This window comes from Mus caroli, unplaced genomic scaffold (genome assembly GCF_978045245.1).
Source record: "Mus caroli unplaced genomic scaffold, Mus_caroli_1 scaffold_4, whole genome shotgun sequence".
Lineage (NCBI taxonomy): Eukaryota > Metazoa > Chordata > Mammalia > Rodentia > Muridae > Mus > Mus caroli.
This window is the reverse complement of record NW_028227259.1, coordinates 69,051,638-69,077,388: the sequence shown is the minus strand read 5'-3', so window position 1 is coordinate 69,077,388 and position 25,751 is coordinate 69,051,638. Positions and strand designations below refer to the sequence as shown.

The window sequence follows — 25,751 nt, the reverse complement described above, 5'->3', positions numbered from 1 at the left end:
TGTGGAAATTTGGTAAAAACTGGTAGAACAGACCCTGCATCATTCCTGAGTATATCCAGGCCCAATTCAGATTTCAGGAGGATGCTTGCCCATGCAGTAGGGAATTGTGTGTACTGGTGGGTGAGTCAACAGGGCTGGTGGGACCAATGTACAGCCTCTACCTTTCATTTTGGCCCATCTGTCCATTCTCCCATCAGTGGTGAAACAGGGTTAGCTTGCTTTCAGAGTTATAACTGGGAGAGAGTTTCTTAGGCTTCTTTTGCCAAGTCCCATGGAGAGATCAAGCCCTCCTTCCTCCCTTTTAGAAAGCCGAAGGAGAATGGCTCTTGTTTTATGTTGGGAGAGACCAGAACCCAGCCTCTGAGGCCTGTGTGCTTTAGCAAGCTTGGAAGTAGGTGCCAGAGGAGGGATTTCATGTGGAGTCTGGGTAAATGTGTTTCAGATCTGATTGATCAAACTAGAAAGCTATGGATTCCTCAGGCAGATGCAGCAGACGTGAAAAATCAGTCCAAGGCACCCTGGCTGGGTGCTGGGCCCTGTGCTCAGCAGTCTGAGACCTGTCAGTGCTAACTCTCACTCCACTGCAAGACAGAGCCACTGTCCCTGTTTAACAGAGGAGGATGGTGACTTGGAGAGTTATTGATACATCTGGAGAGCACCCGACACTTGAATCCATTTCCCTCTAGAGCCCATATATCTAGAGCCCATATATTTTCCTTAGTCGGTTACTCCTTTTCTGTAAAAGAAACCTGTGTTTTCAGTCCCACAGAAGACATTTGCAAATAAAGTTTTTTCCTGTTGTGATATGAAGACTTTCTTTGGTATGAAATTAATAATGTTAAGTGTTTCAAAATGAAAGTAGAAAAAAGAGTGAGTGAGTGAGTGAGTGACTGAGGGCTGGCACAGGATCACAAGCATTTCTCCTACCCCAGCATACTCAGAACTTCATGATTTTCTTTTGAAGGATTTTCATGTTGATCTTTTTTTTCCCGTTTTGTTAAAAATGATATCATCATGTCTGAATCATCAAGTTTTCATTTCTATTTTTAGCTACGATGAATTCTGGACTCTTTTAGTGTCCCAATTGTCTTTCTAATGTCCCCTCATTTAAAATCCCATTGCCCAGTAGTGTTATCTTATAGTTCTACTTGCTGAGTTGCTTGGTTTAAGGCAGATAACATATGTGGTTTCACAAAATTTGGGTTTCTTTGAAAAAGGCAAAAGATGAATCAAAACTATATGCATTAGTTAATGAACTACTGAGGTATATACATGAGCTTCCAGCAAGCATTGCTCTAGAACGCACGGCCCCTACACCCTACTTAGGCATAGTCTATGCCAGAAGAAATGAATGAGGGGTGGACAAGACCCGTTGTGCTAATTAGAATTCCATGTCAGTGCTTAAATGGACTGTCTTCTTAATTAAATAAATGTTTCTCAGGGGCCTGACATCTGCCAGACCCAGTCTGAGCCTGGAGCTCTATTTCACCTGTTTGTGGGATGATGTCTCCATTTCTCTGTTGAGTTGTTTTGAACCACAACTCTTAGCAGAGTAAGAATGTCACTCCTTGGGCGCCACCTTCCTACATACTTGAACACTAATGCTACATCTGTCCCTGTCCGGTTTGTTTGGGCAGATTGTCTGGTGGACTCTCTTACTCTTTTTTCTGTTTCATCTTAGAAAAAGACGAAGTAGAAATTGTACAAAACTTTGTCTCACTTTTAAAAATGCCAGTTGGCTCACAGATGTCCTTCAAGTGGCCTTTAGATTGGCAGTGCTTTCCCTACTGCCCACCCATTCTGAACCTGGGTTTGCAAATCACTGAATTAAGTTTCCTGAGGGCACCAGCTAATCATAAACTATTAGAATATTCTGTTTTTCTCTTTGGAACAGAAGGTAATTGCACTTCCCTGTCCCTGAAGTAACCAGGGCTAAAGCAAACAAATGAAACTTTCCCAAATCAGATCTTAACCTTTGGTTTCAGAATGTGAGAAATGTTCATTAAAGTTTTATTTAAATATAAGTTGGTTTCATGCATGAGGGATATCTTGAATTTATTACTACCCAAATGTCAAATTATACTTGATTAGTGTTTTTTATTGTTAGTGTTTGAGTGTGCACATGGATACATATTTTGGTGCATATGTGGGCATCAGAGGATAACTTGGTGGGTTCAATTCTCTCCTCCTACCTATGTGTGGATTCCAGGGCTTGAATTCAGGTCACCAAGTTTCCATGGCAACATGTCTTTACCCCTGAGCCATCTCATTGGCCACGCCACACCCTCACCCCAATTGTGTGTATGTGTGTACTGTGGTGATCAAACAGCAACCTTGGGTATTGCTCGGAGGAACACTGTCAACCTCCTTAGAAACAGGGTCTTTTATTGGCTTGAGGCTTACCAGTTAGTTTAGGCTAGCTGGGGAGAGCACTAGAGATCCGCCTGTCTCTGCCTTCCTAACACAGGGATTACACATACAGGCCACCACGCCCACCATTTTCACGTGGGTTCTGGTCATCAAACTCATGACCTCATGCTTATAAGGTAAGCACTTCACCAACTGAGCTCTCTCTCCATCCCTTGGTTAATTAAAAAAAACATCCTAATAATGACAAAATACATTCATTTTAAATCCTATTTAGTGTTAGCTTGGGTGACAGGGTCTCTGCCAGCCAAGTGCCCCCCTTGACCCCCACAAAGTGTGTGTGTGTGTGTGTGTGTGTGTGTGTGTAACCTTTCTCTTGGTATTAGGCAGACCAAAAGAAAGAAAAGCCTAAGGTATGGACATACAGCAAGTGTGTTGCAAAAAGTTGCATCTTGGAAACAGGATTTTAAAAATAAACCCTTTGGAAGCTGAAGGGACTACAATCCATAAAGAATAAGAAATTAAGAGTTAAGAAGAAATGGTTACAAGCTCTTTGTACTCAGCAAAAACAATGTTCCTCCCCACCCCTCACCCCCCACCCCACCCCCCACTCCTCGCCATTCCTGCTTGTTGAACCCAGTCAGGAAGCCAGCTTCCTTCAGCCCAGGACTGCTCTTTGTGTGACACATATCTGTTGTGCTGTTGCCGGGTAGATTTGTGTTAATGAATAGAGACTGATAAAGGTGTGGGGTGGGAGGAGCAGTTCAGCAGCCTTCCCAGTCATCCTTTATATTAGAAACCACTTCTGTTGGAGGAAAGAGGACAAGCTGCCTCCCAATGCTGGCCAGTGATAACATGATTCACCCAGCTGGAGAACCAGGGTGCAGGGAGACTCAGCTCAGCAAAAGGTGGCTGGCTTGAGCCATTCTGTCCCGTTCGTCTCTGCTCATTTATGGAAAGTATGATGAATGTATGATGGTAAAGTATATAAAGACCAGTGTTCCTTAAACATCTGTAATTCATGTACCTCTTTATTTAAAGGAGGAAAAGTCATCTCATAAATTCTCTGGAAGAAGTGATGTTGTTATAGAGTAGCTTAAATATTCCCAAACATAAAACTAGGTATATAAACTTCATGCTCCTAGCATGTCTATAACTATAAACCAATGAAAAATTTATAGCGTAAATTCAAGCAAGAGTACAAACCAATAAAATTCAAATCAACGCTAATTTATTGTGACAGATAATTTTGTTTGACTAAAATTAAACCTCCCCTTGAAAACATGGTTTGTGTCTGACAGCCAGTTCTGAGCTCCTGGGAAGGCCACCCTCCCGCCCTGTGTTTCTCTGTAATCCAAGCTTCCTCTGTCCCATGTATCTTTATTTAGCAGAATTCATGACTCAAACTTCAATTCTGCCTCATCTATATTTTTGGATTTAATAATTAAAATGATTATAGATGACTTTAATAAGATCAGAACATACATACAGACCCACTTTTGACCCACTGTTGGGGAGAAGGCAGCGGATGTTCAGAGAAGGGCTGAAGTGGAGAAGGGAGTGGTGAGCCAGAAATGAGAAAAGATTGTTCAGAAAACTTCAGCCTCCTCAGTCAGGTGAGTCACAGTGTCGGGGTGTAAGTAACCAGCGGCGACTGTAACGAGCAGCACAGATCCGCAGTCAGGTGAGTCACAGTGTCGGGGTGTAAGTAACCAGCGGCGGCTGTAACGAGCAGCACAGATCCGCAGTCAGGTGAGTCACAGTGTCGGGGTGTAAGTAACCAGCGGCGGCTGTAACGAGCAGCACAGATCCGCAGTCAGGTGTGTCACAGTGTCGGGGTGTAAGTAACCAGCGGCGACTGTAACGAGCAGCACAGATCCGCTGCCTTTTCCCTCTGAGTGCGCTGTTGGACAGTGCTCTTGTGAAGCAGTGGAGGGGAGCGTGCACCAGACGGCCCTTTATGTGCACCCACTGAAAGATGACAGTTTACTTAAGGCCACCATGATATTTTAAAGAAAGGCAGTGTTATTTCAGAAAAGCCGATTTTTCATAAGACACATCTCGGTGTTGCATTAAAAATGAGAAGAATATGTCTGTGGGAACAGACATGCGAGGTCACCGACGCTCTTGAACTATGATGTGGTTGTCTGGATGTAGAAGGAGATCCAGCTGGGAATGTGGACCATGAGAGGAAGTCTGGTAAGGTCGAGCTAGGGCTTAAAGCCCTGGAGACCCAGAAGGGATGGTCGGAGCTTCACCTGCTCCTGAAGCTTGCCAGGCCCTTGTCACATAATCACAGGCCCCCACCCCCCACCCTGAGCCTAACATAGAGAGAATTGTGGCCATCAGTTGGGACAGTGCCACAAGCCCCTCATCATGTAGATGAATCATCTCAGGCCAAGCCAATAGGAAGCACCTGCTCTGAGACCCACCCCACCCCAAAACTGTATCTAAGATCCTATCCAGAAGGAATAAAGGTGTATGTGAGAATTACTCCATCCTCTAAGAGCATCTGCCATAAGAGCTGTAGCATTGCCTGGGAAGAGAACACTTTCCCGAACGAAGCTTTCATCACCAGAAGTTCCCCTGTACTCTGCTCTCTCACTCACTAGCCAGCTTGCCCTCCCCCTACTCAACCCTGCTCAGCTTGGCTAGGCTCAGCTACAGTGTAGCATCTCAGCTACAGTGTAGCATCTCGGCAACAGAGGCTGGCTACGCCCGAGCTGTAGCGGCAGCAGCGGGAGCTGGCAGAGGCATTTCTCCCTCCCTGCTTGTGCCCTTTCCCCTTCACTTGAATCCTTCAACCTGGCTGGGCCAGAGATTTCTGCGGCTACCCTCCAGTGCACAGACCCGACAGTGCACAGGATGAAGGATGAATAAATGTGTGTGCTGATGACAAGTGACTTTTCTTGTTGGTATGGTAGAATACCCACCGAGACTGACTCAAGGGAGAAAGGCTTTCTCTTGGCTCCCAGCTTGATAGTGTAGTCTGTCTTGCTGGAGAAGTCACAGTGGCAGGGGCTCGAGCTTGTCCCTTTGTGTCTCTGAGCGTATTCTGTGTCACAGTTCCAGAGTACCATTCATCACAGCAGGGAGGTCACAGCATAAGGAGCCTGATGGAACGGTTCATTATCACATCCATCGGGAAGTGGAGGATGAGGAGGAATGGATGCTGCTAGTCAGTTCTCCACTCCTTGAGTCCAGATCCCAACCAAGGAATGGCTACTTAGACTCAGCGTAGCTTATTACAGTCGATATAATTCCCTGCAAGCACACCCCGAGGCCCCCTCCCCCCCAAGTGGTTCTATTGCCTTCTCTCAAGTTGACAATAAACTTACCCATCACAACAGCCTATGGAATGATGCTGCCCACAGCTAAAGGGGGCGTGTCTTCCCCTGTCAGTCAACCGAGGTGTGGCTAGAGGATAACCTAATTTAAATAAATCCTCACAGGCCCACCCAGAGGCTTGCCTGCCTTCGAGGTCAGTGCTTCTCAACCTTCCTAATGCTGCAATGCTTTTAATACGGTTCGTCACGTTGTGGCGACCCCCAACCATAAAGTTACTCCGTGGCTACTTCATAATTGTAATATCACTACCGTTATGAATTGTAATATAAATATCTAACATGCAGGATATCTAATATACAACCTCTGTGAGGGTCGTGACCCACAGGTTGAGAACCACTGTTCTAGCTGACTTCGGATCCTTTCAGCTTGTCATTCAGCACTAAAAAAAACACAGGGTAGGATGAAGCTGTTTGAACACTTTCATATTCTAGTGGTCAAGAAGAAAGGAACCCATACAAGAACATTTAGAGAGGTAGTAGAGAACCAGAAGGAAGATGGAAGCTTGGGTACAGGGTGAGGAGGTGAGGTGCTGTGGGGATGGGTAAGGGAAGACATGTGAATCTTGGAAATAAACACCTATCTGTGCTCTTTATGGGAGATGCGCTGACATCACAAAGCCCCCAGTGAGTATTTGCGCCCAGGCATCTGGGAAGACATCATGAAGGAGTGATTATATTTGGGCTGGGATTTGCAGAACGATTGATTGGCATGGTAGTCTTCCTCTCCCTCCACCTCAGCTCCCCAGCCACTGAAAGTGGTAAATAGGCGATCCGGTACAGAGCCACATTTCTGCCCCTTAGTTGGAAGACAATGTAAAGAACTACAGATCTGACTAAGTATATCAGCATGCTTGAAATAGATGCCACTTATTATAAAGGTAGGATCTGATTTAATATACAGTTCTCATACCATCTTAAATTAGTACTTGTGGTAAATCTGTAAGATGAGGAGTCATATGGCATCATTAAACTGTAGTAGAAAGGATAACATTAGCTGCTAAGAAAACATGCTAAGAGAAAGGTAACGTTAGAAAGAAAACATGGCGGCTGATAAGACTGAGTTGAAGACTCACGTCACAGTCAAGTCATCCGACCACCTCATGCCTCAAAGTTGGTTGTATAATAATAGTCATTGTAATGGTTCCTGCAATAGGGTAGATGTGATGACTGGGAGACACTAGCCAAACAGCTCCTGTGGTTACAGTAAGAACATTTCAGTACCTTTTTTCTATCAAGTCAAGTAAATCCTGTGAGTCAGTGCCCTGCCCCCCATGACTGTATCAATGTTATTTGTGTGTAAGGGAAGAAATACTGACTCCTCGGCCTTCGCCGTGACCTGCTGTGCCAGGCTGCCGTTGTGGTTTGGGAGTTCTTGCTCTGGACTTGAATAGCGTCTTACTCACTTCTTTCTCCCCTTCTTTTTCCCAGAACATCAGAAATGCTAGGCAGGCAGGTGATCTTGGAGCAGGGCTATCTCTCTGCCCTTCATTTTGGTCACTTTCTGTTGGATTTTTATTTCATCCTTGTTGTGCACTGCACTTCCTGTTGAACACTGGCTCTCATTCTGTTTCAGGTGTGTAGACTAATATTAGTCTAAATATTAATGTGTGGGCATTTCATATCTTTGTCCTTCACCAGCTCTTTTCCTTCCAACCCATATTGAATTTTTGGACAACAGGGATGACTATGGCCAGGGCAGCCCAGTTCTCAGGACTTTTCTTTTTTTTTTTTTAAATTAAGTAAAACAGAGTTTTAAAAATAGAAACTTTGCTAAGACAGCCATTTGGCATGTTAAGAATCGAACTTCAATTTAGTTTCTAAAATAAGTAATTTTAGAAATGCTTCTAAAATAACTGATATGCCCCTTGTTAAAACTGGGGTGGTTGTTGTTGTTGGGGTTGGATGGATTCCAGCATGCTTGCTTTTTCCTTTGGGGTGAGGGATGGAATGTGTGTGTGGGAGTGTTGTACTCCATGCCAACACACACACACAGACACACACAGAGTTGTACACTGTATTCTTTCTAATGTGCCTCTCATATAATGGCAGCTATTTTGGTTGAATTGTAGAATGTGCCTTGAAGATTAAAATAAAGAATAAAGTAATGACTGCTTCCAGACAAGGTAGAACATGACTGTTAACACTTTGGCTTGGAGATTTTGCTTATTAAACAAAACCACTGCATTGTAACCAAAGCAGCATGAGTGGGCCTGTGTGTTTAGGTCACGTATTTTACAGGTGACATGGATGAGGAATGCATTCAAAATTGTCTCTATTAGATGGGAACCGTGCAGTGCCAAGTCCCCAGCACCTAGAGTAGTGCACAGTGATTACTAAATTGATGAGTTTCTAACATTTAAACAACCCAAACCTAATGGCCACACCTATCATCTTTTTAGTGGTGAACAGTGTTTGGGACTTGTAAACCTCACATGGCCTGATGTTTGTCTGCCAGCTGATTAGATATTGCCTGTAGCCACATTTGTATCTGTCTTATTTTCATTTGTGAACCGAGTGTTACCAGGACCCTCAGTGTGACCATGGATTTGAGACTATTCACTGGAACCTGGTAGGCTCACACAACTGAAGACAGTGACTCCCCTCTCCTAGAATTTACTAATAGCCAATAGTTTACAGTAAGGGGTAGAGCTCTTTAAGCTCCACCCCCAGTCTGTAACTGATTGTTGACAGGGCCATTCTCTGCTGGCCCAATGCAGGTAACAATAGTTGCTGTGAGTTTGTGATTTCGATGGCTGTGCCATGCCCAGAAGGTAACATTTTTGCATTTTCCCCTCTTTCTTCTATCTCTTACATTCTTTCCAACCTTCTGCTATGTTCCCCTAGCCTTCTTTAAATGGGATGGTAGAAATGTCCTGTGTATAGCCGAGCATTCAGTTGTCACATATTCTCAGCACCTTGAGCAGCCAGAGTCTGCAGTCCCTTGCAGAGAGAAGGTGAGAACAGCATCTTTCTATGTTGTAAAGATAACGATTGAGATACTATGCCAGTTTAGCTAAGCAGTTATAAGGTAAGCCACCAGGGCCTGTGCCTTTCCTAGCCGTGAGTTTTTGACTCAGTTAACAGTAGTAGGCATGGTTTCTCAATGGGCCTCAGGTTTAATCAGAGAGCAGTTGGTTACTCCATATCAGCTGTACCACTATTGCACAAATAAGCTCATATCCCCTAGAAGGTTATATTCTGTCTCAGAAGAAGCTGTCTGTCTTTTGCTTGGGGTTGTCTCCACAACACCATCTCTGTGAGCATTGTAGCTTTTTAGTAACTATTTGTAGATTGACACAGTGCTTTGCAGTTTCTATAATGCCTTCCTAAATGGTTCCAGTAACTGGTGCCTTTAAGAGCCTGGCTGATAGGATCACCCTGGTTTGATGGACATGAAACAAAGCATGAAGGAGGCCAAGTTAGTTCTCTCACAAGGTCTTAGGGCTCAAGTAGGAGAGCTAGAGTTACAGGCTCTAAATCTGTTGACTTCTGTACTCTTTCCCAAATAACTTCTGAACATTGGTTAATAGAAATTCCCCTCTGCTTTCTCCAGTTGAGACCCTCTTCATTTCAGACTATGGCAGAGAGAGTTCCTACATGAAGTGTCTTCCAAATGGCATGTCGTCATCACTGCTCACATGTTCTTCTGGGTGCCAGTGCGGATCATTTACGGCAGTCTTCTGGGTCACCTGTGGGAGGAACCTGTGATAATACTTCATTCTGTTGGTGGCAGGGCTTTAAACTAACGCTCCTTTCAAACAAATTGTATTTATTTGTCATTCATTTGAAGTGTAAATTAATCAACAGCAATAACTCAAGTTATTCTATTTCCTCATTATTTATTTATTGTGGGTGTGTTTTGTACGTACACATGCCTATGTTCTCCACGTATGTGTGCGGAGGCCAGAGAAGGAGGTTGAGCATCCTGCTGTATCATTCTCCAGCCGAACCTGGGGCTAGGCTGGTGCATTCGTTCTTCCTGTCCTTGTCCCCATCCATCCACCTCCCGCTCCTCTCCCATCACTGTGGTCATAGATGAAACATGGCCGTACACAGCCTTTGCATGGATGCTGGGAATCCAAGTTCGGGTCCCAGACATGCTCAGCGAGTGAGCCATTATCACTCAAGCCTACAATCTCAGTTCTTCAAATCAGACTCTAGTGGCTCTGAGAGGACCACTCTCCAGCTTTTCTCTCTTGTCTTGCACGCCTGGTCATTTGGAGATAGAAATTTAAGCAGTGATGAATGAGCTCAGCTGACATTCCTGGAATCTGCCCAGGAAGCAGAAATCTTCCAAGGGATATTAGACAAGCAAGAGAAAAATGCTGGCCCAACACTCGGTCCTCAAAGGGTAGGGATTCCTGGGTGTGCATTTTGTCTGAGCCACGCAGCCATAGGCCAAACCCTAACAGCACACAGCCAAGACAGCAGACATTCATGGCCCCTTATCTCACATCAACTCTCGGTTTTATTTAGTCATTGACTGAGAGAGATAATTTGGTAACTTCAAGTTTCTGTCCAGTTTGTGGCTGGTATGTCACTAACCAGACTGCTAAATTTGAACAATGACATCCTCTGACAAATGACCATAGGCATTACTAGACCATGACTCGTCACACAGCTCTGGTGTCCTTGGAAAACATCAGCAAGGATGTCAGACCTTTGGCTATGGTGGCCGTTGGACTTTAGTATTAGGGCTGAGGTGCTGATGGGAACAGCTAATGGCCCCTGCTGTGTTCTTTCTAGTGCAGCCATGGTGGTGGATGGTGGTGATGTTAAGAGCGGTTTGGGGTAGAAAGTAAGCTTTCTTCTCATCTTCATCAGTGCCATCCAGAACCATTGTGCTCCTCTCTGGCTGTGACGGAGCCGGACATCATCCCTGGTGCTGTTGCTTGATCACAGCTGAGGCTTTTGTTATACCACGACTCGGAAGGATGCTGGGAAGGCCTCATTAAAGGCCTTCTAGGGAGTGGTTCTGAGTTCATGGCTGTCTCTCCCTTTGCCCTTCAACCTAGTCATACTTGGTGAGAACCTTGGGCATCTGATGTGCACGGGTGGACCTTGTAAGCGGACAGCTTAGCAGAAGCAGAGATGGTTTTGTTTATTTTTTTACCATTATTTATCCTGGAGGAACGGAAAGCTACTTGTTCTCTGAGGTCTCACAGATCATTTTGTTTGTTTGTTTTTAGTGTCTTGTTTCCTTCATTTTTCCAAAGTGCCTAGGATTTGTTACCAAAATCACTTACTCTTTTCTTGTTTGTGTGTTTTTTGTTTTGTTTTTTGTTTTTTGTTCTTTTTTTGAGACAGGGTTTCTTTGTGTAACAGAGGCCTGGCTGTCCTGGAACTTGCTTTGTAGACCAGGCTGGCCTCAAACTCACAGAAATCTGCCTGCCTCCTCCTCCAGAGCTCTGGGACTAAAGGCGTGTGCCACCACACCAGGTGAATCCCTTATTTTTAAAACAGGTGAGCGCGTGTCTTTCTGGTCTCTCCCAGGTGTCTTGGCCCTGGCAGTTTTATTCTGTTGAAAACCTTGCTTTGAGCTGGAGGGATTGCGCTATAATTAAGGAAGCCAGCACTAGGACCAGAAAGCTCTCCGCTTGACTGGCAGTTTCTGTGGAGGACACCTGCCACCACTGCACAGTGTAGCCATTGTTCCTTCTCTGAGAGCATTGAGGGCAAAGCCATGGCTTTTAAAGCCCGGAGTTGAGTCCTCCTTTGTCTCCCTGCCTGCATTTCAGTTTCAGTGGAATCCGTTCCTGTCTATTTTGCTTTCACTGTTACAAACTTAGCATGTGTTTCTTCTGAGAGTGCGTGCTGAGGTGTCTCGGTAGCGCTGAGGTGTCTCGGTGGTAGGAGGAGCGGTGGTCAGGGTCAGAGGCAGGCAAGGGAGCTGGACTCAGATGCCGGAGTCCTTGAGGTTTGGCAGAGGGAAACCATTTGACTGACCTCTCTGGATATGGGCTCTCTGGCGTGAGTGACATCACCAATGCCCCCGGGGAGAAGATTTTCCCACTGTGCTCTGCTTCTTGGGATGCTTAGAGAATCCAGAGTAGCTAAAGGCCTTGGTCCCATGAAGCAGTTAAATCTTCCCAGGAGGTCATGTTAATTAAAGGACAGTTGTGCACTGCATGCGGGAGTGACACTTGGATAGGATTTTCTGTCTGTGCTAACTTTGTGGAATAGAGCAAGAAAATACATCTCTAGGGAAAGTTCTGTCTGTCTGTCAGCCCTGAAGTGTTCCTGGACACTGGGGTTTGAATTTCTGAGTGAAATGCTGCACAGAGATGCCCTTTTGGTGGACTGCCTGGGACCCAGGAGTATTACAGATATTTTTTTTATTTCTAATTTTGAGGTATTTATATAATGAGATATCTTGAGACTAGGATCCAGGTGTAAACAAAAATATTTATCTCTGTTTCATGGTATCATATGCAAGTACCCTGAAGGCAGATTTATGTATTATTTTGAAGAATTTTCTGTATGAAACCAAGTTTGATAATGTGGAATTTTCCACTTCTGGTTCTGTGTTGGCATTGGAAGCAGTTCAGATTTTAGACTATGTTTAATTTTTGCTTCAGGGATGACCAGGCTGTAGTGAGTTTAGACTTCATTTATTAGCCCTTATTAGTCAGATAAAAGGCAGTCTGTGGAGAAGGCTGATAAAGGATAGGTGTCCCATTCTTGTTCTGAATTCTCATGCTCCCTTTAAGAACTTTAATTGTGGAAACTACATATGCCAATTGTATGAAACCGGAGCATATCAAGAAGGAAATATAAATATATTCTAGAAATGCTTTTATTCACACCTTGATGTCTTTAGAGTATTCCATAGCATAATCCATGATTCATATGATTTGCTGTCTTGCATTTTTTGGCTTTGGGGTCTGAGGTTTCAAGTGAAGGTAGAGGTTAAGATGCTACACCATTTTTTGGCAAATTTGTGATGGGTTGATGGATACCATTTTGACTTAACAAAAGGAATTGTAGGCTGGTCTCTGAAAATAGCATTGGTTCTGTTCCTTCTTGCCTAGGATTTCAGGATTCAGGATGTATCGATGTTAGCATAGCTACTAGTATAATTGATGCGAATACCTGAAGACTTCTTAATCTCTTATCCCTTACTGCTCAAAGAATTGCTGTCAGGGGATTGTCCCATATGTTTTTTTTTTTTTTTTTGGAGCTGAAATTGCCAGCCTCAGTATTAGTGAGCATCAGGCATTGTAACACTGTTTGTCTGCGTGCCTTTTACCCCTCAAGCCAAAGTGTGGTTGTGTAGTGGTAAAGTAATTCATCGGCTGTTTTTATGGAGACATGCATTTGATAATACTTACGGATACAGAATACATTTGAAAATACTTATGGATATAGTGCACATTTGAAAATACTTATGGCGTATTTACTGAGGATTGGTTTTGCACAATAATTTTCCCTACTAGGAAACAAAGGATGACTAGTGCCCCCTTTGTTGTTCAGCCCATAAAATTGTGGTCCTGTTCACGTTGCAATACACATTCATTCTGATTCCTAAACTACACAGCTTCCTCTATGGCCTCCGCTTTGGGTCTTCGTGGTGTCCTTTGAAGTTCTGAAATGTTTTCCGAGGTTGGTTGAGATTATTTCTGGGTTTCACTTTGTTTCTTGAAGCACATTGAGCAACTTAATTCTCTGTTTCAGTTCCTAAGGGCAATGACGCCAGGCCTGTGGGTCCCAGGCCCTGCCAGAACATTCCTGTGGTTTTCCATGGGGCAGATCAGTGTACTCATGAAACTTTAGTTGTAGCTTGTGTTTTCCATGGTTAATTAAAACATCTGGCTTTAAAAATTTCCACGGACGGAGGGCATCGCCAATCAGAGACCCTTTTCAGTAGGCCCAGCTTGTGCTCAGGGTGCCTACAAGAGCTGTTTCTGTTCACTAATAACTTTAACCCTTTGAAAGTTGTTGTTTGGGTTATATTGCGGGGGAGAGGCCGGGGGAGAGAGCTTACACGAATGAGAATATCAGCCCTACTGATGATGGCTCTTTGCCTTTGTCCCTCCAGGTTGAGCATCTGTAGGGAGCTGCTGTGCTCTCCAGCCAAGCATGCTGTGGTCGGATCTGCCCAGCCCTGGAATAGAATCCTTTGCCGGATGGAAAATCCATAAAAGAAAGCTCCTGTGAAGAGCTGATTCCCACGCCGCTGATTTAAGTGCGCCCAGGTTAGTGTTAAGGAAGTTGCTGGAGAAAGTGGGTCTGGTTGGGGGTGTGGTTTTGTTCTTTCTGTAAGTGTTTTTGAGCCCATCCTAAATGGTCAATGGCCGGTTATTTTGAGAGAGTCCCAGATTCGCATCAGCGAGGTTTTCTGAGTGCTTTCTCCGTGCAGTGTGTTGGTTTCTTTCCTCTTCTGTCCTTTGTCGCCCTTCATTCTCTCTCAGCTTCCTTTTCTCTCTCATAGAGAGGAAGGTCTTCAGTACAGTTATGGACAAAGTTACAACCCGAGGCCGCCCACGGCAGCCTCAATAGCCCTGGCTTTGTAGGAACGAGAGAGAGAGAGAGAGAGAGAGAGAGAGAGAGAGAGAGAGAGAGAGAGAGAGAGAGAGAGATTACTTGGGTGGGTGGCTCGTTTCTCTGGGGGTTCCTGGCTCTTCATACTTTGACAAAATTGTAATAGTTGGGTTCCCCCCCCAAACAAAAGCTACTGACCCATTCATTTTCAGTAACATGTACATTTGACATTAAGATGTTCATATAGAAAGGAGATGCCTCCACAATAGATGTCTGTATAAACATGCACTAATAGTTCTGTGTATCAGGAGAATGAAACAATGTATGTACAGGGACAGTTACGGCAGGCAGCTGTCAATGGCGGGCACTCAGTACATTGGAGAGCATGGGCTGGCCTTGCTAACTTTGCATTCCTCATAAGTCACCCAGAATCCCTCTGGGCAATTCCCCTCCCCTCACTTCTAGCCTCTGGAGAGGAGGACTCACTGAGTCACTATGTGCTGTGACATAAGCCTGTCCCAGTCATGGTCACAGTGGTTAGTGTTTGGAGGCCTCAGGGCTGACACTGAGAATTATTGAGAAAAGGCTTTTCCTTTTGTGAGGTTGCTAAGCTGCAGCTTCTGGAGGAAACTTCAGGAGCAATAAGTTCTAGGAGGAATGAGAACAGAAAGATGCGGAAGGGGCAAAAGTTGGGGAAGAAGGGACACATGAACATACATATACATGCGTATATATGAGCTTATGTGCACAGAGAAATACATACATAAGGTTTCCCAAATATACATGTATGTATGATCATACACATGTACACATATATACATATAAGCATACCTGTACACACTTGTGTATATATATACATATATATATATATATATATATATACACACACACACATACAAGCAGACATATATACATATAGACGTACATGTCTATGTGTATATATATATATATATATCACATGTACACATACACACAATAGAAGTAAAACAACACACATATACATGCACACATCCTAACACATTCACATAAACAGACACGCATGGGACTATGTGCTTGCATACAGAACTTTCACCCCCAAATTAGCCCCAAAGCAACATCTTCTGCTTCTCTTTACAGACAGATCAGTTATCACGTGACGGTTGCATCTTGGACACCCTGATCTTAGTGACTTTTGGCCTGTGAGGTTTCAAAGTAAAAAGACTGTGGGGTAGTCTCGATTTCAACAGGGTTGAAGTGTAGAGGGTGGGCCAGCACGGAGCTAATGTGCATTGTGGACGTATTGCATCTCTAGATGTAGGACAGGCTTCGTGGAAGCAGGGGTGGAGCTCAGGTCTGCTGGGTGGTGGGGGAGCTGGCAGGGAGGACTGTTAGAGGCGAGATGGGGTTTAGGTTTCAGGAACAGTTAAAAATCTCTTTAACTCAATTACTTGCTTTTTTGAATCTAAAAGGAAGGCTTCCCAGAGCCTATACTTAGAGCAAATTGCTGATAAGGAAGATAATTCCTCATGCTGGTAGTGGTGTCTTATTTACTGTAAATACAATGGCTGGGGAGGCCAAATGAGAGGTTGTCAGGAAGCTGCCCAGAGTTTAACAGCCCCGGGCTGGGCTGGCGCTCTCACCAAACCCTCAGCTGGCTTCCGTCCCAGCCAATCCAAGCACATCTGTGAGATTTGAAGCCGCCCCCCTTCCCTGCTCTTGTGAACATTAGACTTTATTTTCATTATTTGATTTTTTGAAATAATTAACATTACTTACTTATTTTAAATTTAGCAGGCTTTTTCAGGGGATAAGTTCAGGCCTTAAAGGAACTGAGCAGAAAATACAGTTTCCATATAACTGTCACTTCCTTTCCCTGTTATTATTGATGTCTTGTATTAGTTTGGCACGATTGCTAGTATTGATATAGTTTATTAAAGTCTGAGATTTATATTAGGGTCATTCTTTGTGTTGTATATTCTTATATTTTTTTTTCTTTTTGTGTGGTTTGTATATTTTGAAGGCCTTGATAATATATCTTTACATAGGTAGTGTTGTACTGGTTAGTTTTTGTCAATTTGACACAAACTAGAGACACCTAGGATAAGGGAACCTCAATTGAGGAATGGTCTCTGTGGGCATGGGCATGGGCGTGGGCATGATTGTGGCAATGGCTGTGAGTATTTTCTTGATTGCTAATTTCTGTCTGAGAGCCCAGTCCACTGTGGGCGGTATCATCCCTGGGGTGTGTAAGAAAAGTAGTGGAGCTGTGCTTTTTCTTTACTGATCGCCCTTTGAATGTAGAGCTATTTTTTGATGGAGATCACATTGACACTATCACAATATTAAGAGCGTTGGTTTATGACCTCAGGAACATGGAGTGTATTTCCATGTTTTTAGATCTTTGGTATCTTTGAGCAGTGTGTTGTTTATCGCTGAACTCAAACTGGGAAAGAACCTAGAGGCAGGAGCTGACACGGAGGCTATTGGAGGGGTGCTGCTTACCGGCTTGCTCCCCATGGTTTGCTCAGCCTGTTTTCTTATAGATCCCAGGACCACCATCCCAGAGATGGCACCACCCACAATGGGCTGGGCCCTACCCCATCCATCACTAATTAAGAAAAAGCCCTCAAGCTTACCTACAGCCATGTAAGATGTAATTTTTTTATGAAAGCAGTTTCTTAATTAAGGATCCCTCTTTTCTGATCACTCTAGCATGTGTTGAATTGTCATCAAACTAACCAATACAGTGTCCTGCAGTGATGTCATGTCAGTTTCAATTAATTTTAAATTACATCAATATAGGAAACTATATGTTTAATGTTTTTACTGATGATATCCTTAATGGCTAGAGGGTTTTGATGATAATGAAGTTCAGTTTATGTTTTGTTTTGTTTTGGGTTTTTTTTTCCTTCTCTCTCCCCCTCTTTCCATGTCTGTCTCAGAATCTCCCTTGGTAACAGAGGCTATCATGAAATTTGGTTCGTAGTCCAAGCTGGCCTCAAACCTTGGGTATTCCTGCCTCAGCCTCCAGATGGTGGCGTCGCAGGTGTGTGTCAGTATATAAAGCTTGAAGCTTTGATGTTATAAAACTCTTCCCTTTAATCAAAGTTCACGGATATTCTTGTCGCTCTTTTTTAAAGAATTTTTATTCCTTTAGGCCTTACACCTCGGTCTTTGATCCACTTGAGGTTATTTATGCCGAAAGTCCCACACTACCTTTATTTTACGTTTGCATTTCTAATCTAGCACCATTTGCCGAGAGAACTCTTTCATCCTTTGCTTGTCACGATGCAGTTTAGAAAATCAATTACTCATAGCTGTGCGGCTTTTCTCTGTGCTTGTTCTGTTTGGGTTGTGTGCTTGTCCTCAGGCCTGCGCTTTTCACGGAGCAGTCTCTCTGTGAAAAAGATTTGAGAACTTTCATCGTGGCCCATTTCCATTAACAACAAACACCTGTTTTCTCAGAGATCTCCTATCTACATTTTTTCTTCCTTTCTTTTTTTTCTTAAATACTAGTGTCTCCGAATTTTTCTTTGATGGTGGAAGACAATACAGAGCCAATCTAGGCACATCCTCTAGAGCACTCTATCTGCGACTCTGTCTTACCTTCTTTATTTTTGGCACTGGGTATCACCCAACTCTTTCCACACGCTGAGCTTAGGCGCTGCCACAGAGCTATGGCCTCCGTCCCGTCTTACTTTAAGTCCCAGCAATACTTTGCTTTTCACGAAGATGATAAAGAATTTGTTATCTATTTTCTTTTTGAATAAAGCATCAAACTTCCCATGACCTCTGCCTTAATCCTCTTTTGGAGCTGAAAAAAATATAGGCAGTGAGTGTAACCCCTTTCCTGCTCTTTACGTAGAATGTTTTTTTGGTGGAGGGGAAGGACGTAAAGTTAGGGGTCCAGGAAGACTGATCCATTGAAGTTACAGTCCAGTTACATTTGTGAAGCTTCCAGGCTGTCATCATTTGATCACACACACAAATTTTGGTCAATATATTTCCATTCACTGACCCCATTTAAATATTAAGAGCAAGGTGCCTTTCATTCCTAGAGACCACATTTGGTAAGCGTGCTGATAGAGCTTGGAATAGTATATCTTTGATATTTGACTTATCTTTATAGTTTCCATGTTAAATAACCCGAAATATAAGTTTCCTTTAAAGGCCCTGACAGATACCGTATGTGAGCTATGTGTCATCGATGCTTATGTATTTTAATGCAATTACTGTCACAGGAACAAACAGTGCTTTCAGGATCCTGTACTGATCTGAGACGAATAAAAGATTTAGTCTGATTATACTGTTCCAGTAAGATCTATATTCTTACACGGTAACTCTTCGAAATGGAAATTTACAAATTAGCTATGTGCTCAAAAAAGTATCGATTCCCAGTTTCATTCATAAGCAAAAGTAGTCTGTTGAGTATTTTCACACGGACGGTATCTAAATAAGTAATTGATTTAAATAAGCAAAAAATGAGCATCCGCACCCTGCTAGCTTGCATTACAAAATTGTTCTGTGCAGTCTGCCTGCTCAGCCCCTTTTGAGAATGAAAGAAAATGGTTTTTATTATAACTGTCATGTAGCTGACGCCCATCTGAGGACAAAATTTAGTGTCCCAGTGAGTTGTTCCATGTTGACTTCGTAAGTTAAATTTTCTTGAGGATGCTTAACTCTTGTACAGTTAGTTCCTGCTGTGCCTCTTTTTCTGGTGTCTGGTTCAAGTGTCTGCATGACTAGGGAAGTTGGACGATAATTAGTACCTTTACCAAGATTTTTCTCAGAAATTAAATGCCAACCACACCTTTTTGGTTCTCAATTCCTAGTTCTCAGAAAGGATTGGAAGTGGCCACTGGTCCTGAGCAGGCATTTACTTAAGAGAGATAAGGGGTGCTGAGTTAGATCTGCTTATTAAAGTGCAATTCTGTTAAATTCTAGAGGAGTGTGGTAAGATGCATTGGGAGTTCCGGGGGAGACAGAATGAAGCATCCTTTAGCGGCGAGAGGCAGCCAGAGTACCAGCCCTTCCAGGATTTGAGAGGGTGCGCACATGCAAGTAACGTTCCGTCCAGCACGCCCTGCATGCTAAGTACCAAAGCACTTCTTAGTTTTGTTCTTTAAAAACCATCATATGAGGAGATAATATTACCTACTTTTTAAATAGCTGCAGAAATTAGAGATAATTAGAGATATCAGCGTTAAAGATATCAAATGATTTTTGTGCCAGTCTTATATCTATTCATTTGAATCCAGAGCTGACCAAGTGGCTCGGCAAGTACAGATCCCTGCTGCCAGGCCTGATGGTCTGAGTTGAATCCCCATAATCCCACATGGTGTAAGGAGAGAGCTGATTCCAGTAAGTTGTTCTCTCCCTTTCGCTCTCATTCTCGTTCTGTCTCATGAAATAATTAATAACTGAAACCAGATTTTTTTCCTCTCAAAGTCTATGGCATAGCTATATAAAGAATGGCACCCCTACAAAGTAGGTAGTGCATAGCAAACTCTATGCATTACTATACTTCTCTCATTTCTTAAAATGATAGCTAGTGAGGTTTAGAAGCTCGACCAAAGTAATAGCTGAATTGGATACTGAGGGATTCCCAGAGACAGTGCTAAACACTTATGCAGGCTAAGCCTGGGAAAATGGCCTTTTGTTATTTTTGATGAAATAGTGGGAAGGGTCGAGGGGGTCAGTGGGTAGGGGGTTCAAACACTTTTACCTGTGAAATGCCTCATCTCATCCCTAGACATAGAAATGAAAATGCAGACCATGCTTCCAAGTCTAACTGTGTTTCCTGGCTGATGTGTGTGGCCCAGCCCTGCACTCCATCAACCTGCTGGGAGTTGCCAGAGGTGTTAAGGCTTTCAGGGGGAATTGGATACTCCCAAGTAGCTGCTTAGACAAGGAAAGCCCATTCCTGGCTGCCCATCACACCTATTGGACTGCGCACCTTCCCTGGAAGCCTCAGCTTTCTTTGTATTGGCTGCTGTGGTTGTTGTCTAGAATTTGACAATGGCAGGGACCAAGATCTTTCTCTGATAGCATGAGACTGTGGTCTGTCTGTTGCGTTTCTGGGAGTTTCTGATGGTAGTGTTGTTAGTGAAGTATATAGCAGATGGCAGTCTGTCCCCTCCTGTCTTCCTGTTCTGTGTCTGCCTTCAAGGGTGTAGAAACTACTGTCCTGAGTGAGTGCTGAGCTGCTTGGGCTCCTTCAGAGAGCTGTGATAACCAGCCACTGACTCTGCAGGAAGCCACGGGTGGCCAGCTTCATGGAGTCTGTCTGTTACCAGCTTGACTTCCGTGGCTCTGGCTTGTCTATCAGTTTTACGATGCAGCTGGAGACGAAGCAGGGCAGCGTGATTCTCCCAAGCAGAAAGGAGACTGGCATGAGATTAAACTAACTTCTAAACCAGATGCTCTTGGACCCCACAATTGGTAGCCATGTCACAAACAGGCTTGCTAGACTTGGTGCCAAGGTATGGGTGTAAGCCATACGTTAGCATGTTTATAATGAATGAGGTGGCTCTGCTTGGGTGGTGGGTTACAAAGATCTGAGATACAAATACACACATATAATGAAAAAAGGTTTTGCAGATTCATATGCTATGAGTCCCCACCCCCTTTAAGGCATCCATGCCGGCAATGTGAATTTTTCACCCATTAAAATAAGGCTTGATCCTTAGCACCAGGCGCAGCAGCCAGCCACCCACTTACCCTCTGGAGCGGAGAAACACAAGGAAAGGGTGTTTAGTTAATAGGACTGAAGGCCAGAGGAGTCCCTGGTGCTGAAGTGTGGAGAAGGCCCGGTCTGCTCTGTTTGCTGTTTGGGTAGCTGGGTTTGAGCTCTGTTTGCTCTCCCAGCTGCAAAGCCGGGCTGGCCCGGGGCTGGGGGTCGTTCTGATTGGAGAACAGCAGAGCTGTTTGCTGAGAAACACCTGCCTGCTGGGACTGGAAGTATTGACTGATGCCCAGATAAAGCCACTTCTGTTCTAAATGACTGCTGCATCCAAATTTTGCATTTTTCTTAATTAAAATCCCTAGACAGAGATCATAGGTCAAAGGAGATGACCCCGTCCACTCCTGTGGCAGCCACTGCCTGGCTCTCTCCTTAGCAGGCTTCTCTGGAAATGGTGCATTGGTTTCCTCTGGCATGATTTTTGGCCTGACTTGAATATTGAAATTTAGTAGTAGATGTGAAGATAGTGGACCACACGTGCAGTGAGCTCTGAAGGAGCTTAAGGAGAAGGGTCACTGATGGAACTGACAGAAGGCCGAGGTTGGTGAAGGGAAGCCGTCTGAGGTGGGAAAGCCGGGACACCAGCCTCAGCCGGGGCTTTTGGAAAAGGTTTGTGCAGGAGAGAGAGCCACCCTGAGCAGTTGGTGCCATAATGGCAGCAGCCTGCCAGCAATGGTGCTGCTGCTGCTGTGTTCTGTAGTGCGAAGGGAGAGGAGAGGACTAAAAATGGAGAGTGCTAAGTAGGGGCCACCACAGCCACCCACACCGCCACGGGGCCTGATCGTTCATTCGGCATGGCCCAGCTGATGTCTGTGACCTCTAAGCTGACACTCTGATTTGACCCCTCTCTCTGTATCTGTTCTCAATAGAATGACCTCATCAACACTCAGGGCATATGTGACATTTCTTTTAAAACTTAAGACAACTCTTCTCTTTCCTCAGAGTAGAAGAGGAAGTCCTTGTAATGGCCCGGAGGGCTCCGGATATCTGTGGCTCATGACCTCTAACCTTGTCTGCTATGGTCACCACTCTATCCATGGCGCCCTTTGGGCTCACTGGGCTCACTGGCCATATTTCTCCTCCAGCCCCTTGTGCTGGCTGTTTCTGCCTATATTTTCTTCTCATGATAGCTACCTGGTCACTTCCTCTCTTGTTTAAGCAGTTATTCATGCTGAACCCTACTTTGACTGATGAAAACTGAAGACTTCCCTGGCCAGCGATCAGCCCCTGTTCCTCTTATCTTTTCTCGCCCTGTGGAGTTTACCACCTTCTAACACTACATTCTACCCTTCCGTCTTAAGTTAATTTCTCTTCCCTCCTTTAAAACATATATGACATATAGGGCATATTATATATGACATAATATATGTATAGTCATATATATATATGTATGTGTGTATATATGTATATGAATTTCCCCAGCATGTATGCATATATAAATTTGTAAGTGTTCTAAAAGGCAGGAATTTTTCTTATTTTTTTACCTGCCACCTAGAATGGTATTTGTCAGTGTGCTCAACAAATATTTTACGGAAGGGCAGAATAAGGGGCTTTCAAGTGGCACTTGAGATCTAGTGAGTGTTGAACACTGAAAATCTGAAGGGTAAAATAAAGCCCCACCTGCCCTCAGCCAGGGAAGCCAAGGAAATTGACTTCATACCATGCACTCAAAGTCTGCAAATACAGTAAGCAGGTAAGAGGTTTTCCTTTTTGAGCCAAGTCTAGACAGCTGATGCAAACTTTTCAAGGTGCGGGTGCATGCGCTCGTGCACACTCTCACACACACACACACACACACACACACCTTGTGATGATATAATTAGAGGGGACAAGCCATGTGAAGGATGGTTTGAAGAGAGAATGTGCCCCAAGTTAAGTACAGGTGAGCCACTGGTGTAGTCAGAAGGGTGTAGGTAGTAGGGGGTGACTTAAGGTAAGGATAGAATGGGGGGGGGCAGACTGAGGGGCCTCGGATGCTGCACACAGAGGTTGGAGTTCTTGCATTGAATCCGTTCCTCTGTCTGTCTGTCTGTCTGTCTGTCTGTGCACCAGGTACCCTGCGGAGTGCTAGGCTGCAAAGATGAGTTGACCTTTCTTCAGCTTCCGTGCTCATTCTTTGTAGAGGCTCTCACAACATAATAGGCTATGTATGTAATGTAGTGCCCCCTTAGAATTCATATGTTGAAATCCTACATCCCAGTGGAAGCCTATTTGGAGGCAGGGTCTTGAAGAGGCAGTTCAATTCAAATGGACTTAAAGGGCCGTCCAGGTGGGCTCTGTCTAAACATGACAGGAAGAGGAGATTGGGTGTGGGCGTGATGTTGGGAAGGTGAGGTGAAAACGTACGGAGCCAGCAACCGTGCACACACTGGAGAGAGGCCTGAGGAGATACCAACCCTTCAGGCCCTTGACCTCAGACCTCTGGTCTCCAGAGCGGTGAGAAAAGTAGATTTCTGTTGTTTCCAGCACTCTCCCACCCTGCACCGTGGCACTTTCTGACAGCGGGGAGCTTCTAGCTCCTCCAGTGTCACAGCTCCTGGAGAGCCACACAGCTGTTCTCCTATGGGGTTCAGGGCTCCCCAGTAGACCAGTGCATGTGAGCATGTGCAGGATTGACAGGCACCTCTAGTTCTGCGGCTTCATTCTCCATCTCTGATCGCCATTTGTTCCCCCCTTGAAGCTGCAGGCCAGCATTTCCATTTCCCTCGGAAACTCCATTAGAGTCCAAGATGAAACTCAAGTGTTTATCCTCCAGCCTTCTCTGATGGGGACCTCAGCTTGCACTTAAGCTCAGCAGAGTAGCTGAGCACCCTGCACGGGCAGGGCAGCTTTGAGGAAGGCTGACTTTGGCATGAATTGGACTGTGTGCAGGAGACGCCAAGGTTGGAGGCCAAGTCTGCCTGCTCAGGAGACTGTCCGTGGCAGCCTGGCATCCGAGCAAGCTTAATGGAATCTTTTCACAGTGAATCTGTTGGAGAGGGATTGGCTCCCTCTGGCCTGTTGATTTGGGTTTGATTTACATGGAAATTTTTCAAAGAAGGAGAACACATGTCTTTCAAAGAACTTAAAAAAAAATCATTTCACATTCCAGCAGATTTGTTTTCAAATCTGGGTTTTCAGCTGGATAGGGTAAGTAGAGTCTGCAAGATGATGAGAGGTAGTCATTCAATTCTTTCTGGTTCTGACTGCCAGGACACCCAGCATCTGGAGATTTAAAACCCAGGGTAAGGTATTCTTTTTCATTACTGCGTCTCCAAGGTCAAGGACACACATCTGATGTTAGTGCCCGCTGTGTTCCAGGTGAGATCACGACCACAAGGAGTGGGACTTCCAGCTCTGTATTTTCACATATTGCTGTTATGTAAGAAGAATGAGACTGTCATTGCCGTACAGTGAAATTTCGAATCACCGGCTTCAAGTTATGAAAGATCCTATTTTGGCTTGTGCCTTTGTGCAGCCTGGTCTGCTCAGCTAATTTTATGGCTCATGGGGAATAGATGACCTTGAATTCCTGCAGCACCTGTAGTCAAAAATAGTTCTTGTTATGGGTTCCATAGAAGAGGGTGCGCTCGGAGGAGTTGGAAAGGTCGTGAAAGCAACACATTGTTGTCTTGGTCGTAAACCAGTATGCTACACTCTCCCTCGGTATAAAGACTGGGAAACTACCCCCCTCTCCCAATTTCTCTGTCTCTGTCTCTGTCTCTTTCTGTCTCTTCCTCCCTCTCTTTCTTTCTCTGTCTCCCAGATTTTGTTAGAGTTCTTATTTGATTTGTGTGTGTGTGTGTGTGTTTGTGTGTGTGTGTGTGTGTGTGTGTGTGTGTATGTATGTGTTGGTGTGCATGTGTGTATATACACCTGTGTGTGTGTGGATATAGATATGTTGTGTGTGTGTACTCACCTGTGTGTAGATGTGCATGTATGTTTGTGTGCATGTGTGTGTGTGCATGTGTGTATGATATGCACATGTCCTTTATGGAGTTGGTTTCTCCTGTCTTCATGTGGGTTACAGTTAATCAAACATAGGTCAGTGGGCTTATGCAGTAAGGATTTTAACTGCCAGGCCATCTTGCCCCCACTCCCCTCTCATTTCTGATAGAGGAAGGAGGACTAAGAGTTTATCACTAGGGTAAAAGATGAAGATGTTTGGCTGAGGAAAAAAAAAGACAGCTAAGAAAACTTGTGAGGGAAGCTAACCAAAATCCAGGGTGGGCAGACAGTGTTAGCCAAATGAGCCACCAACGCTCCTGTTCTTAGTTAAACAGTTTCTTGGGCCTATTGTCCCCCAAGAAATGCTGTGATCTGTGTGTACTCAATTGTAGGGGAAGTTAAGAGATTCAAGGATCAGATGTATTTTACTTTAAGCGGGAGTGGGGGGGTGAGGGGTAGGGGGTTAGGTGTGTGTGTGTGTAAGCCAGTATATTTCCTCAGTGTGGAAGTCCAAACCCAGAGCTTTGCATGTGCCCGACAAGCATTTTACTTCTCCAAAAGCCGTCTTTAGAGTAGCTTGAACCAGAGCTCACCAAACTAGCTTGCACACCACCAGGTCTGGCTTGTCGCAGACGCAGAGGTGATGCTACAAAAGCAGTCTGGTTTCCCTGTGTTGGATGGGTGGTTTCCTGACAACTGGAATGACAGGGGTGCACATTTCAGTGGCTTTTTATGTGTATAGGTTCCTGGAACCCAGCTGTGCTCATGCACTTACTATTGTGTGTGGTGCATTCTGGGTATAGCCGGAGACAGTAGCTATGGCAGAGAGTTGTATAGTCCTGGAATGCCGAGTTGTTTACTGTTTAGCAGGTTACAGGACTTCTTTGATAGCTTGGTGTAAACAGCTA

General features: G+C 44.4%; 1 protein-coding gene across 10 annotated transcripts in view; it reads left to right on the top strand.

Moving 5' to 3' along the window:
• Nucleotides 1-25,751, top strand: part of Apbb2 (amyloid beta precursor protein binding family B member 2) — a 326,097-nt gene that overhangs the window by 70,528 nt on the left and 229,818 nt on the right. For 9 of the 10 annotated variants that reach the window (XM_021162015.3, XM_029477235.2, XM_085836739.1 and 6 more), the window contains one exon: nt 13,753-13,909. The gene's annotated coding sequence lies outside the window, so the exon portion shown is untranslated. Of the gene's footprint in view, nt 1-6,392; nt 6,593-13,752; nt 13,910-25,751 lie in introns of those variants that run through there. The other variant, XM_085836738.1, reaches the window with a different exon arrangement.